General features: G+C 42.4%; 1 protein-coding gene across 1 annotated transcript in view; it reads right to left on the bottom strand.

Moving 5' to 3' along the window:
- Window positions 1–10,963: 10,963 nt before the first annotated feature.
- Window positions 10,964–13,692, bottom strand: part of CDK14 (cyclin-dependent kinase 14) — a 277,214-nt gene continuing 274,485 nt past the window's right edge. Inside the window, exon 13 of the mRNA XM_015416305.1 lies at window positions 10,964–11,371. The gene's annotated coding sequence lies outside the window, so the exon portion shown is untranslated. The remainder of the gene's footprint in view (window positions 11,372–13,692) is intronic.

Genomic DNA, 13,692 nt, shown 5'->3' with positions numbered 1-13,692 from the left:
AACCATTTTACAGTGTATAACTTGTGTAAATGTCATCTTAATTCTACAGAATCCTGAATATTGCCATCAAATAAAGCCATGTCATTTCTCATTTACATATATGCATTTATTAAGACGCTGAACTGCAGGCTGTGGAAGGTCAGTAGTTCAGCAGTTCAAGACCCGGGTGCCACAAGACAGGGTGAGCTCCTGTCTCTAGTTCCAGCTCCTGCCAACCTAGCAGTTCGAAAGCAAGAAATTGCAGGTAGATAAATAGGGACCACTTCGGTGGGAAGGTAACAGCGTTCCGTGCACCTTGGTGTTTAGTCATGCCAGCCACATGACCACGGAAACGTCTTCGGACAGCGCTGGCTCTTCGGCTTTGAAACGGAGATAAGCACCGCAACCCTAGAGTCGGATTCAACTGGCTTTCGAGCAAGGGAACCTTTACCTTTTACTATAATATATATGTTTTATTGTTTTTATACTATGGCTGCATTTTTAATGTTTTTAAACAAAATTTAAGTTTTATTGTTTTACTTTGGAAGCGACTTTGGGCAGGTTCCTTGAGCAACAAGTATAGAAATGTTCATAACAAATACATTTCCCAGAAACTGGGTTGAGCCAGAGGAAGCTTAGTTTATTCATCAGTTGTATAGGTTCTAATGACACAATCCACCTTACAAGGGTAGGCAGGGTATGACCCATTACTTACTAATAATGACTGACAAGATGACAGGGAGCACTGAATTCCCCCCCTCCCCCGGTCAGAAGAAAGAGACAGACACAAAGTTGGGTTTTAAACTATGGGCCATTTTATTAACTATTTATAATTCATGTGGCAAGGAAAAAACACCCCAAGTATGGAAGACAGCCAAGGCAGGTGTTGCTCCCCCAGACAACCTCCTTGACATATGTTGGGTGACACACAATTGCCCCGAGTGTGAGCCATCCCTTTGGCTTAGGCCCGGCTGGCATAGTAATGTTTGAACCAACTAGGAGCTCTCCTCCCAAACCACACAAACGTAGAGGGGATGAGCCCACCCAGGGTGGTCTACAAGGCAATCCTCATTCTTGGTCATGGGCTGCAAAACCCAAAGGCTGAGCCAATGGACCTGTGACCCCAAACAAAGACCCCAAACTCACCTGCCACTGCCAAGGCCAACCCTTTGCTTAGGACCTTGCACCCACCAGATGGCCTAAAGCCACCCACAACTCTTGTTGCAGATCCTCCAAAAAGATATTGTTACTCTTTGGAAAGATGAACCTCGTCATCCTTGTACAGATCAATCAAATCTTCCTGTATACCAGGGTAAGGCCAAACCACCTACCATAGCATTCCTCATTTCCCTGCCTTCCAGCAAGCTCGATCCCAGGCTTCGCCACAAATGGTATGGTAAAATGGCAGACCACACAATCTGCATGCCAAGTCACCTGTTCTTGATGAGCTCCAGGTCAGCCTTTGCTTGAATCACCAGAGCCTTTCCCTTCATAAGGCCCAAATCGTTGTCGTCTAAGAGGACCAACAGGACATGAGGTGGAAGACTCTGGCTCCCCTTGAACAACAGTGGCAGAATGCCAGGCCACTGCAGCCCCCTTCTGCTCAACCGCTCAATTGAAGCAAACTTGCTGAGTCCCAACTGCAAGCAAGTGGGTGTCCTCCTGGGCTGATATGCTGCTGGCCAAATGGTGACTTGACACTTCATAACACAACTTGCAAAACCTAAAAAAGAAAACAATTAAGCACAGAACATGACAAGATTACAAAATATGAAGTGGATGAACGTAAGTCAGCTCTGGCCCCACTGGTGGACCTCCTGATGGCACTGGTATTTCTGGCCACTGTGTGATACAGAGTGTTGAGCTGGATGGGCCTTTGGCCTGATCCAACATTGGCGTCCCTTATGTTCTTATGTTCTTAAGTCTTATAACACTGAGACCTCCAATGCTCCAAATGCTGAATAGCAGGCACTGCATAGTCCATGGCCACAGCTGTAGAAGCTGTCCCAGTCCTAAAGGAGTGGGTCCCAAACTTAACAGATCAAGTGCCTGCTTAGTAACAGCCCAAAATTGGTACTTGGTCAAAGGGGTGGCATCACTGTAATGAAACAAAATTCCCCCTTCAAAACCCCAAACAGCTAAGTAACATTGAAGTGCTACCACTAGGCACAGGTTTACATCATCACAGCCCCTACCTTAATTTCCACCCCAATTTGGTGTTGAGCAGTCTTTGACATCTATTATTGTTGTTTTTAATATTGTTCTATGTTACTGTATTATTTATCAAAATAGTATTAATGTGAGCAATATGTTTTATGTATTATAAGTTTTATCTTGCTGTGAACCGCTCTGAGCCAGCCTAGGCCAGAATGGGTGGGATAAAAATTAATAATAATAATGATGATGATAATGACAATAATAATAATCCTTATTCTAATGTGGATGTTGCTCCCCAAAAAGCAAATATCCTGGATCCATAGAGCTTTGCCTGACCTATCAGTACATGAAGCCACAACCAGCTCACTTACTCAAAGAGCCTCCAAAAATGCCACCAATGTAGTGGCATGGAGCAGGCATTCTTCATATTCACCAGCGCACACTGTACCCCAGACCAGGCGCAGCCTTCTAAGGACTGCGGGAGAAATGGGCTCCCTCCTATCGACTTGTGAGCCAGTTTCACATGACCAGCCCTCCAACATTTTCCATATGCAGAAATCCCACATGGCTTCACTAAAGCCCCAAGCCTTACCAATAAAGGCCAGTGCTGATAATTTTTCCCTGATGGAATGTATGGCCAAGCCTCTACCTCTAAGCTCCACACAACACCGCATCAAGTGCAAAATGAGTATTGGCCACATGCTCTGCTGTCTAAATGTTTTAAATTGCTGACCTGCACGATTATAAGCCCTTCTCGTGGTGGGTGCCAGAGCTAGCTCAATTGCCTGCTCATCTTCAGGCCTCCAAGGTACCAGAGCTCCTGAGACATCCTGGCTGGGCAGGGGTTGGCTTCTGGGGCAAGCTGGTGGAACCTCTCCATCTGTTTACAAGACAGAGTGTCATCCATCCTGTTGCTGACCCCCAGTACATGCCTAGCCATAAGGAGTCTATTGTAATGTAGGCAACGGAGCATAAAGGCCTGGACTAATGTCATCACCCTAGGGGACTTGGAGGTAAGAGAATTAACAATGTGGATGGCCGCTAGATTGTCACACCAAAAATGTACAGTATGATTGGCATACTCACCAGACCGAAAGCATACTGCCACCACGATTGGAAAAAAATCCAGGAAAGTCAGGTCCTTGGTTATACCTGCATGACCCCATTCTTTGGGCCAGTCGTCGGCACACCACTGTCTGTGAAAATAAACCCCCAAATCAAGACAGCCAGCTACATCCAAAGTAACCTGGAGCTCAGCCAAATTTCATATCATCCCACCCAAAGGATACTCCATTAAAGGATTCTAAAAACTCTTCCCAAACCTCCAAATCTGCCCTCTTGCTATAAATGACTCTAATCCTATGGTGTGGGAGTTGAAGGCCTGACATAGCCTCACACAATCTTTTCAAAAATGCCCTACTAGGTGCCACAACTTTACAAGCAAAAGTAAGATTGCAAAGCAACTGATGCAGTTCCAACAAGGTAGCCTTCATTTTTCCCTTTCCCCAAAACACTCGAAAACTGCACATGAGATGGAGCATCCCATCGGGAAGGCCCTATCCATATAAAATTGCCCATCGAACGAGAAACCTAACAATTTGAAATTGGGCAAAAGAAGAGGAGCCGGGGACAGAGCCATATTAAAAACCAGCCAGCTCTGCCCCATGCTTGCCATAGAAATGCAGTACGTCACTACTTGACTGCCTCTCCCTCCTTCGCTGAAGCAGGTCCTCTCAGTTATATGCCTTCCATTTTATGTCTGCCACATGATGATGTAACATCACTCCTTGAACTAAAAAAATATCTTCAGTTGATGGCCATCAACATGGCTTCTTTATAAAAGTCTCATGGGATTGCAAAACCATGGGTATTGCTTCCTTATGGGGGTTTCCTGAAGTTTCTGGGTCTCTGTGTTCTGGCTCCACAATCACTGTTCTCTGGGAGAGTGTGTTGGAAGATTATGAAATGTTGAGTTTGACACTCTAAGTCTAGGCACCAGCAGTTAGTTCTAGTTCAGCACACACCCAGCTTTAGTCTACCAGTCAGGATTTAGGAGCACACTCCTCTATTTCTAGTATGTCACTGTATTTTGTAGCTCAGCCTGTTGGCTATGAGAGAGGAACATTCTGCCCTTGAAGTAGCGAATATTTGAACTAAGAAGTATTCTGTGTGGCAAAAGAATTAGGTTGTATGAAAAGTTTTTGTTCTTTTGCCACACAGAATATTTAGAATGCCTTATGATCAATCTGCCTTGGCACTAACACATGTTTATATGTCATAGTGGGCATGTATACTATAATTTGACCCTTGAAGTACACTTTGGAGGCCAAAATGTTTTTGGTCCTGTTTTAATGTGGTTGTTGTTGTTCAGTCGCACAGTCGAGTCCGACTCTTTGTGACCCCATGGACCAGCTCCCGCCAGGCCTTCCGGTCTTCCGCCGTCCTCTGAAGTTTGCTCAACTTCATGTTCGTTGCATCGATGACACTGTCTAACCATCTCATCCTTTGCCGTCCCCGTCTTCTTTGACCTTCAATCTTTCCCAGCATCAGGGTCTTCTCCAGTGAGTGCTCCCTTCTCATTTGGTGGCCAAAGTATTTGAGCTTCAGTTTCATTATCTGGCCTTCCAGGGAGCAGTCAGGGTTGATTTCTTTGAGGATTGACTGATTTGTTCTTCTTGCAGTCCAAGGGACTCTCAAGAGTCTCCTCCAGCACCATAGTTCAAAAGAATCTATTCTTCGGCGCTTGGCCTTCCTTATAGTCCAACTCTCGCAGCCATACATGACTACTGGGAATACCATTGCTTTGACCATGCGGACTTTTGTTGGCAGGGTGATGTCTCTACTTTTTATCATGCTGTTTAGGTTCGCCATCGCTTTCCTCCCAAGGAGCAGGCGTCTTTTAATTTCATGACTGCTGTCACAGTCTGCACTGATCTGGGATCCCAGGAACGTGAAGTCTGTCACTACTTCCACGACTTCCCCTTCTATTTGCCAAGGAGTGATGGGGCCGGATGCCATGATCTTAGTTTTTTTGATGTTGAGCTTCAAGCCCACTTTTGTGCTCTCCTCTTTTACTCTGAGCAAGAGGCTCTTTAGGTCCTCTTCACTTTCTGCCATCAGAGTGGTATCGTCTGCATATCTAAGGTTGTTGATCTTTTCCCCAGCAATCTTAATTCCCGCTTGTGATTCATCTAGGCCAGCATTTCGCATGATGTACTCTGCATATATATTAAATAAGCAAGGCGACAATATACATCCTTGTCGTACTCCTTTTCCTATGCGAAACCAATCAGTTGTTCCATATCCGGTTCTAACTGTCGCTTCTTGGCCCTTTAATGTGGTAGAGATATTGAATTTTATCATGTTATACAGATTCAGGACTTCTTAGTTCAAATATTTGCTACTTCAAGGATGAAATGCACCTATGTTTTAAAAGTAGAGTTTTAGTGCACTTTGTAATAAATACATATATTTTATTTTGTTTAATTTATTTCTCATAATTTTCTCTCACCCAACATCTGGGTACCCAACTTTGTTGTTTCTTTGGGCTGGGGATTCCCCCCCCCCTTCTGTTTTAGTATGGAAGAGGAGCTTCATCTTTAAGTAAACCACTGCCCCCTACTAACTGAGGATACAAGATTGCCCTTTGAAAAATGAACAAGAATACGAACACTGTGTCCCAAATAGCCACTGACTTCACTCTCTTCCCTCAGTCACTGGAAAAGGGGGATACAGAACAGAGCTTTGGAATCATGTGTCCTACTTGTTCAGCAACCACCTCTGGGAAGAATGACTGTGGAACTGTTAGCCTGCTCTCAGCTATTGTGCTTGACTCTCTCAGCATGAGTCACTGCAGACAATATCTATCACACTACTCACAAGGGGAATGAACAGTAAATACTAGGTCCTAGAATTTTTTTTTTTAATAAAAAAGTCCGCTCAGTTGTTTCTCCGATTTGTATCCTTTATCCTCCTAGCCCTTGTGCAGTATAAGCCTCTCAAAGCTAATGCCCATAACACCACCCCCCACTGGTAGCAGCAGGCTGTTTTGCCGCTGTAGGGTTCACACGGCTCAGATTTACAATGACGGCCATTATTCTGAAAAGCCATGCATTAACCTAGTGGCACAAGGTTGCTCAAACTCCTTCCCCTCCGGTTTTACTTTTTCCTCTGGGGAGTAACAGCTATTACAGCAAAAGCTTCAGCTTTGGTGGTAGCAGCCAGGCAGACTTTGGTGTGGGGGAGAGAAGTGATCAACTAAGAGAGAACTTGAAAGAAGGCTGATGTCCTCTTGCCCAAGTGGCATCTTTCTGAAGGCCTGTGCAGCCCCGCCCCCCGCAGTTAGCACTGGCACTTTGGTTCTGACTATGTGGGCTATAAAGCAGGTTACATTGAGTGGAGCCTCTGAACAATGAACCTCAATGAACAAACAGGTCATTTCTTAATTCAATATGCCATTGCCACTACTGTTTCAAACCCAGTAAAAATGTGAAAATGGTAACATGGCACTGGATCCTATCAATTTAAACTTAACCTCAACAAAGCCAATGGGAATAATTGAAATCTCTTAGGAATTTGATCCCGTACATCACATCTGCTCATGGGGCATGACTTCTCTCCCCCATCCTGGGGAAAATTCTTCATTCTAAACCCCCCCCCCCAAAAAAAAAAACAACCTGTATTCCTGGAACAGGATTTTGGTGGAGGGTGTATTTCAGGCTGCTGCAGGAGGGAGAAGCCAAGAAAGTCAAACTCTTTGGTCAGAAGTCCTTGAGCCCACAGAAATGCTGTACCTGATCTAAGCCAATGTCTCTCTTCTTCAGACATTTAAAATTATGAAATATAGGGCTAACTGTACAGAAAAACCACCAAGGAGAATAGCAATCCGGTTACATTTTATTCAATATCATATTACATGAAAACAGTTACATCTGACAAACCATTACAACTTTCATAATACAGACAAATTACAAGTGGAAACAAACAAGATAACACTTACTTGACCATACTGTTTACTAAGCTGTCATTCTAAAGTGTGTGGATATATGTATACATATTTTATATTAACATTATTTTTGAGTACCAAACCCCTGTTAAAAAGAGCACCTTTTTGTGCCTCATATAAAGAATCCCAGCAAGGGAAGATTTTGTATGTAGCACTGCAGAAGTGCAGTTTTTGAGAGGAAGGGGAGAAGAGAACTAGGGAATTTTTAGTGCATCCGTTCAATTTTTGCTTTTAAGAATATTGCAAGGCAATAGCATATACAATTATCTCCATACCTTTATGCCAAGAGAGGAGACTGTGGTTATGGTGAATAACAGAACATAATTCTATTCGTACGAAATGTCATTCAGTACAGCAGCATTGCCATTTACTACATTAGGTTACCAACCAATAATATCCACAGGATTTTCTTTTTGTATGGAACATACTCTCTATATTCACCACACATTCAATTGGGTGCAGCATAAAATGAAGATACTCGGAGTCATTTGCCCTCACTGCGCTGCTGAGGGGAATTTTTATGACTTACATCAGTATGAAGATGAGACCTCTATGTAAAGTTTCTCCTATATCTTGATGAAAGGAAGACTTCCCCACCCAAGCTCTTCAGTCACTGGGTATCAGCGTTTCCTGTGCTTCAATAAAATAGTTCTGAGGATGCTATGTAGAGAAGCAGAGTCAATCATATTATACAAGGCTGAGGCATTCTATGTGTTTGTTAGGGCCCTCGATAAAGAAAGCAATAATGGAAGCAAACTGCCTTGTTAGTTTGGTTTACAGGAACCATCTGAAAAAGTAATTTCTATCTTCCCAGCTTTTCCCTCCATTTTCTCCACTGACTAGGAACTATCTTACCTTTCATTAATAGCTTTCTTCCTACAGCTTCCGAGCTGTCTTTAAGGAAATCTTTACAGGAACTGATTGGAACAGGAAAACTCTCTCACCTCTAATACCAACCACACTGGCCCAGCTCTTATGCTATCAGAGCAGCACGGTTGCTTCTTCCACCTCTGTCCCTGTTTTTCTACCACTCTAATAACATTGAAGGATAGAACCACGTGGAATAAGCAGATTATGCAGGACTAATAAGATCCCAAGTAATTTATGTTTCATATTTTACTGGAAAGGTATGGGATCCAACCATGGGGAAGCAGTAATGTCTTTATTTCAGTAACCTGAATCAGGCCACAGTAATTGATTAAGAAAATGAAAATGTGAATCAGTCCTTTCAAGTGCTTGGAAAAAAGATTTTTCTCTTGTTGACATCTAGAAAGTTTCCAATATTACGTATGGCGGTGGCGGGGGGTGGGGGGTGGAGCAGGAAAAGTAATCATTTAGAAAAATCCAGGATGCTGGGAAATATTTCAAGATCCTTATGGTTCTGGACTGTGTTATAAAAAACAGGATACTATATTATCATTACATGCAAAGTTGTGGACTTTGATGAGTAACTATAATGCACTAGATTCCCCACCCTACTTTTCCAGCCTTATGAAACCATCCTTCTTAAAATCATGTTATTCTGACATACAGCGTTTTACTGACATGCTAATGATTTATCCTCCTTTTCACCCACCAAAACTTAAAGTTACCAGCCTGAAATATATGGCATTATTGGACTCTCAGCACCTTAATGTCAATGTAATCTTTCCCCACTTATGAGCTTGGAATGACTTCTGTGAAGGTACACAAATAGACATCATCATTAGAACTGAGAATCCATGCCCTGACCGGGACAGCCCAGGCAAGGCCCAATCTCATCAGATCTTGGAAGCTAAGCAGGGCTGATCCTGGCAAGTACTTGGAAGGGTGACCTCAAAGGAATACCAGGGCTGGGATGCAGAGACAGGTTATATCAAGCCACCTCTCTGAAATGCCCAAGCCCCACTAGGGGTTGCCAGAAGTCACTATGACTTCCAGGCTCACAAGCGCACACACACAAGCGCACACACAAAATACTCATCCCGCCCCACCCCCCCCCCCCCCCCAAAAAAAGAACAGAGAATCCACAGAAGTTCTACAGGAAAGATTCAGGAACAGAAACTGACAATTGATAATGCTTGAAAAATTGTGTGGATTTTAAATTCTTACACAATTTCTAATATTTCTTGGGAAATCACTCCAAAAGCCCTTATGAAATATTTGGGTAGGGAACTGATGCACAGATTTTGAATATTACGTTCAAAGGCTTAATGGCAATCTTTTTTTTTTTTTAAAGGAGCCTTGAAAGCCCACATAATGTGCACATACTCTAATCCTAAGCAGCAGCACTGAACTTTTGATTTATTGTGGATAGTAAGGTGCAACATATTTAGCCTATGGAAGGAAGCACTTCAGTGGAATTCTTCTCTACATCAAACCATCAGATCCTTCAACAAGGGGTGTAATTGTTTACCCCTCTCCTTAAGCTGCCAAAGAAGAAGATTTACATCTAAGAATATACCCTCATTTTCCTAATTGAAACCCTTGCTCCAGTCTCAAAAATTCCTCACATTTTTGCAAACACAATGACTTTTTTTGAGACTGAACCTCATCCTGAAACATCTAGATGGCATATATCTCGAACCTGACATAGGAGATCACATACAAATGGCTGCATACGAAACTCAAAGCAAATAATAGTTAAGGCATTTATGTTTGAAATATGCTATTAGACTTAGTGATACGGAATTTGTAAAAAGTAGCAAATAAGTTCAAGATGCTGAGACATCATTTTGGAGACTGTAAGCATTTTTACTTCTATGTAGTGACTTAGAACAATTTCACAGTTTACAATCAATCAATGAATATTTACCATTGTTCCCTATAAACAAGCAGCTTAGGCAAGAAACTATACAACAAGCCCCATCTTTTTTATTTCCTAACAATGCATTAAATGTGTTAGAATTAAATGGCTTTTAGGCAGCTACCTAGGGAGGCAAGGTAGCTCCTGTGCTGAATAGAATGGCAGAGAACTTCCCCTTCCTACCCCAAAATTATCACATTTTGTATTTGTGCCATTCCCCAAAGATGTCTGGCAGGGACTAGCAGCCATAGTCCTTCCAGTTCCCATAGACATCTTCTTTCCCTCTCTGAAAAAAAGAAGGGAAATTAGTTGTCACCCTTAAAAAATATCGTAATGGCATTTATTTTTTTTAAAGTTTGAACTATTCTTGGGGAAAAACTCATCTGAAGATATGGTAGTGAAAGGCTTTTCCTAATCAATTTGAATCATCTTAGAAAAATAACTAGAAAGATGCTTTGGTTCGGAAGAACAAATATTTGGAATTTGGATGACTCATCAAAACTAGGCCCCCCATGGCTCATTCAGTAACGAAAGTTTCTATACTATAGCACTTATCCTAATGTAAACTCAGTTCTCCTTCATATTTTCTATTTTCCTTCTCAATTTTTTTTTTTTAACAAAACAATATGGGAACAAAAGTAAAAAATGGAACCAAGAACCACAAAAGCTGCAAAAGCCCCTCCTTCTAAAAAGGACCAAGAATATTTGACTTAGTAGTATTATATATATATATAGATCTATATTCTCCCCCCACAATCATTGGAGGTCTCTCTTGAAATCTGCTTCAGTTTGCCTGACATCTGCTTTGGAAGCAGAGTACTCATAATTCAGACTTTCCAACTAAGATGCACTTATTGCCAAGGTTAAGGAAAGGAACAGTATAATTTCCAAGTAGTAATACAGAGGCATAGTTACAAGCTACTGATTGTGTCACAATCACCCCAAAAACTTTTTGTTCCATCTTGATATATCCTTCAGACAAGTTACAAAATATATGGAGCCTTTTGATGAACACAGAAATTGATTTTTGCCATGACTGACCCTCTATGTACAGACATTACTGGGAAATGCAGACACCAAATGTGCATCTTAATGTGTTTAAGACGTTGTTGGTGAAAGCATAAAAATCTGTACAAGGATGTTGTGCTGTAGTGGAAAATCCCAATAAAATCAAACACAAAAAGGATGAAAGAAAAGAACATGCTATGTGTCAGTAAGCAAAAGCTTAGTCTTCATAGAGATCTTGAAAATCACAAGGTATTCAAAGGCGTGCAAGGTTTTAAACAAATTGTAGGAGAAGGAAGGTAGAGAGACAGTCTTCCAGTATCGTTTTTCTCATGACAGAAATCCACCATTGGGAAAGAGAAACAGGGCCATGCTGTCTTCATGGTGTTGGCTCTCTCGTTAGCTTTTGTTCCTCTCTTATAATCCGGTGGTCTTAATTCCTATAAGGAAACAACAGGAATTACAATAAGGATCATGAATTGTAACACTTCATAGTTTAAAGGTCTCAACTGAGGTAGAATCATGCCATTCTTATTCTGTATTACTTTCATTCTGTCCTACGTAAATAAACACAGAACATAGAACTATTTGGATCTAGGGACAGATGGGGGGAAAGACATCAGGCTCTGCACCCGTTTCCAGTCTCTCCAAATTATCATCTGAAGACAGCCTCCACAGGTAATTGTATAAACTGAAAGGAAGAGCAAAAACTTTAAAAGGAATAGAGGTCCCGGATTTGCTGGAAGACCAGTCTTAATTCATACGCTTTAAAAATTATGGGTTGGATACACATTACATTTTCCAGTGGCAGAATGGAACTCTCTTCCCTACCCACACTGACTGCAGCTCACTGATCCCACAAAATGCTGCTTCGGGCAGATAGGGGACCCTGTGGAATGACATACGGGGGAATTGGTGGAAATGACCAATTTAGTTTGGATTCAGTCTTCTGTCTTAGACTTCTACAATTCTCAAGAAATGACATCCTACCCCAATATGTCCAAATCCTGCTTACTACATATTAGTTCATGTAGCATCCACTCTTCCTAACATGAAACGTCAGATCTTTCCCCCCAACTCTCTCCTCTCTAAGTTTTTCTATCTTAACTAATCATTTTACCATATATGGGGAAGCTTTGCATAACATAGCTCAAGCAAGTGGTGACATGATGAAATCCCCACATTGGCAGGCAAATAACTCCTTATTTTTATTATCCATTTTCAACCTTCAGTTTAAGTTATGAAAGTAATTCCCACATGTAGACCTGGAAATACCTTTGAATAGTTGCTTTTAACTAACAGGGAGAAATGCAAATGAAGAACTCCAAAACAAACTCAAGCCAACGTTAGATCAAAATTTCAGTTCACAGAATGCAAAGTATGCCAAAGTAAGAATTATAAAAAGAAGCAGTACATAGGAAATGTTTACTGTCCCCAGCAGTTTGTTTTAACAGGTATTACCAGACTGATCTTAGTGTGGGCAGATAGGTACAATGTCATGTGTGGACACAGCACAGGTTTTCTGCAGCTACCTAGAGACCTGTTCAAAGCATAGTGTTTATGTTTCATTTATTTAAGTAGGAAGGAAAAGCATTTGACAATAATGGTAAGGGGGAATTCAATATTAACATGGCTGTAAAGGGCACACAGAAAATATTTATTAAAACAGGAACTTTATTGATATTAGTAAATTAGTAAATGTAAAATCAAACCGAATGCTGACATCTTTGAACTCAAACTTAGTTTAACATAACTGCAGGAAAGAAACCTTTAGCTTGTCATTCAGATGCACCTCAAACCTCAGGACTGAACTACAGCATCAAGCCAAATCGGAGAATGCAATTCTTACTTGCTGTGGTTTCTAAGGTCTGTATTTCTATGGTTCCATATGACTTCTCTACTTTTTAGTTACAACTATTCTACTCTTGAAGTGGATGAGAAAGAAAATGTTATGAGAAAATGGAAGAAAAAACAGATTGCTTACCAGTAACTGGTGATCTTCGAGTGGTCATCTGTGCATTCACACCAATGGGATCTAGTGCGCCTGCGCTGGATCTGCCGGTGCCTAGCAAGCTCTCTTAGAAGGATTTTCGTGCCTGGCCCAACTGAGCATGCTCAGGAGCCCCAGTGAGCATGCCCAGAAGGGCAGGCACGGACATCCCGCCAGTTCCTACCAACCGCCGCGCCTCAATCTCCTAACAAAACAAGTAGAAGAAGACAGCAGCGGGGCAGGAGGGCGGGTGGTGTGAATGCACAGATGACCACTTGAAGATCACCAGTTACTGGTAAGCAACCTGTTTATCTTCTTCGTGGTCTCTGTGCTTCACACCAATGGGAGATTAGCGAGCAGTAGTTTACCTGGAGGCGGGTGCTGTCAGGTGTTTACTGCTTAGCCGAGGCCAAAACCTGACGTCCCAGACTGTCACTGGTGGACTGGCGGACGTCTAGGGCGTAGTGCCTGATGAATGTAGTCGGCGTGGCCCAGGTTGCGGCTCTGCAAATGTCTTGCAGCTGTACTCCCTTCAGGAATGCAGTAGATGTGGCTACAGCCCTGGTGGAATGAGCCCGGACGGGGCCTGGCAAGGGCCGTTTCGCCAGTAGGTAACAGAGTTCTATGAGACCTACGATCCACCTGGACAGACGTTGGGCCGTGATTGGAGTGCCCACACGGGGTGCAGCGTATGAGACAAACAGCTTAGGGGTTTGCCTCGTGGGGCGTGTCCTATTCAGGTAGAAGAGGAGGGCCCGCTTCACGTCTAGC

Source organism: Gekko japonicus, unplaced genomic scaffold, assembly GCF_001447785.1.
Source record: "Gekko japonicus isolate JY-2015 unplaced genomic scaffold, Gekko_japonicus_V1.1 scaffold721, whole genome shotgun sequence".
NCBI classification, from domain to species: Eukaryota; Metazoa; Chordata; class Lepidosauria; order Squamata; family Gekkonidae; genus Gekko; species Gekko japonicus.
Note: the sequence above shows the minus strand (reverse complement) of the source record. Positions and strands in the feature narration are given on the sequence as shown.